At 48.7% G+C, this 2,500-nt stretch overlaps 1 long non-coding RNA gene across 13 annotated transcripts in view; it reads left to right on the top strand.

Annotated features, from left to right (window-relative positions):
* Positions 1 to 2,500, top strand: part of LOC101884617 (uncharacterized) — a 53,613-nt gene that overhangs the window by 25,039 nt on the left and 26,074 nt on the right. For 12 of the 13 annotated variants that reach the window (XR_012382931.1, XR_012382936.1, XR_012382927.1 and 9 more), the window contains 3 exons: positions 795 to 1,192; positions 1,259 to 1,828; positions 1,906 to 2,500. The exon at positions 1,906 to 2,500 is cut by the window's right edge and continues 208 nt beyond it. This is a non-coding gene — a long non-coding RNA (uncharacterized lncRNA). The remainder of the gene's footprint in view (positions 1 to 794; positions 1,193 to 1,258; positions 1,829 to 1,905) is intronic. The other variant, XR_012382930.1, reaches the window with a different exon arrangement.

The following is a 2,500-nucleotide window of genomic DNA, read 5'->3' as shown; positions in this document are numbered from 1 at the left end:
ACACACATATATATATATATATATATATATATATATATATATATATATATATATATATATATATATATATATTTGTCTGTGTGTGTGTGTTAAAGGATATATCATGCTTCTACCAGAAATATCCCAGAGACCCACCATCCCCCAAGTGAGACTTTGTCATCTCATTGGCTTCACTTGGCAAAAAACAAAAACTGAAAAAATAAATAAAAATACCTCGTCCCCCGGCCACCCCATATGTATATATATATATATATATATATATATATGTGTGTGTGTGTGTGTAATTACATATATGTGTTTGAGGTAAAGGATCTATCACGTTTCTACCAGAGACCCACCATCCCCCAAGTGAGAGTTGGACAAGTGTGCCCTAACCTTAACCCAACCATACAACCATAAACCCCTAACTCTAAACCTCAACCTAACCCTAAACCCAATTTTAACTCCACCCCTAACCCCAACCCAAACCCTACCCCCAACCCTAAATCCAACTTTACCCCTCAACCTAACTCCAAACCCTACCCCCAACTTTAACCCCACACCTAACCCCAACCCAAACCCTACCCCAACCCTAAACCCAAATTTAACCCCACACCTAACCCCAACCCAAACCCTACCCTAAACCCAAATCTAACCCTAAACCCCAAATCATAACCTCAAACCCTACCAAGCCTAACCCTAATCCTTTAAGAAAAGACCCACCATCCCCCAATTGAGTGTTGCACGACCATAGTCTCTGTGCCTTTTCTCTCTCTCTCTCTCTCTCTCTCTCTCTCTCTCTCTCTCTCTTGCAGGGTGAGCTGAATCGGCTTGACTGACAAAAACGAAGGAAAACCACCACCTCTAGCCAGAGAGCAGGAAAGCCATCCCCCAGCGAGAGTAGGACGACTGTGGCATGGTGCAGTGTTCCACCCAGCAACAAAAGACCCACCATCCCCCAATTGAGTGTTGGACAACCATGGCCTCTGTGCCTCTCTCTCTCTCTCTCTCTCTCTGTCTCTCCCTCCCTTCCCCTCCTCTCTCTTTCTTGCAGGGTGAGCTGAATCGGCTTGACTTTGACAAAAACGAAGGAAACCCACCACTCCTAAACAGAGAACAGGAAAGTCATGCGCCGAGTGAGAGTTGGAGCAGTGGGCCTCGACGAGGCTTGTGCAGTGTTCCAAAGAGCAAGAAAAGACCCACCATCCCCCAAGTGAGTGTTGGAACCACCAGTGACTCTTTGCCTTTTCTCTTTCTAACCCCCCCCCCCTTCTTACAGGGTGAGCTGAATCGGCTTGACTTTTACAAAAATGGAGGAAACCCACCACCCATAGACAGAGAGCAGGAAAGCCATCCCCCAGCGTGAGAGTTGGAGGAGTGGGCCTCGACGAGTCTTGTGCACTGTTCCAAAGAGCAAGATAAGACCCACCATCCCCCAAGTGACTATTGGTTGTACAGTGCCTCTCTTGAGAGTGAGGGGAATCGGCTTGACTCTACAAAAAGAGGACAGACCCACCATCCCCCAAGTGAGTGTTGGAACCACCAGTGACTCTTTGCCTTTTCTCTCTTTCTCTTTCTTCTCTCTCCTTCTTACAGGGTGAGCTGAATCGGCTTGACTTTGACAAAAATGGAGGAAACCCACCACCCATAGACAGAGAGCAGGAAAGCCATCCCCCAGCGTGAGAGTTGGAGGAGTGGGCCTTGACGAGGCTTGTGCAGTGTTCCAAAGAGCAAGATAAGACCCACCATCCCCCAAGTGAGTGTTGGAGGACCAGTGGCTCGCTTTCTCTTGAGAGTGAGGGGAAACAGCTTGACTCTACAAAAAGAGGACAGACCCACCATCCCCCAAGTGAGTGTTGGAACGACCAGTGACTCTTTGCCTTTTCTCTCTTTCTAACAACCCCCCCCCCCCCCCCTTTCTTACAGGGTGAGCTGAATAGGCTTGAGTTTTACAAAAATGGAGGAAACCCACCACCCCTAGACAGAGAGCAGGAAAGCCATCCCTTGAGAGAGTTGGAGGAGTGGGCCTTGACGAGGCTTGTGCAGTGTTCCAAAGAGCAAGATAAGACCCACCATCCCCCAAGTGAGTGTTGGAGGACCAGTGGCTCGCTTTCTCTTGAGAGTGAGGGGAATCGGCTTGACTCTACAAAAAGAGGACAGACCCACCATCCCCCAAGTGAGTGTTGGAACCACCAGTGACTCTTTGCCTTTTCTCTCTTTCTAAACCCCCCCCCCCCCTTCTTACAGGGTGAGCTGAATCGGCTTGACTTTTACAAAAATGGAGGAAACCCACCACCCATAGACAGAGAGCAGGAAAGCCATCCCCCAGCGTGAGAGTTGGAGGAGTGGGCCTCGACGAGTCTTGTGCACTGTTCCAAAGAGCAAGATAAGACCCACCATCCCCCAAGTGAGTGTTGATGACCAGTGGCTCGCTTTCTCTTGAGAGTGAGGGGAATCGGCTTGACTCTACAAAAAGAGGACAGACCCACCATCCCCCAAGTGAGTGTTGGAACCACCAGTG

The sequence above is a fragment of the Danio rerio genome, chromosome 7, assembly GCF_049306965.1.
Source record: "Danio rerio strain Tuebingen ecotype United States chromosome 7, GRCz12tu, whole genome shotgun sequence".
Taxonomy (NCBI): Eukaryota; Metazoa; Chordata; class Actinopteri; order Cypriniformes; family Danionidae; genus Danio; species Danio rerio.
This window is presented reverse-complemented; position numbering and strand designations above follow the sequence as displayed.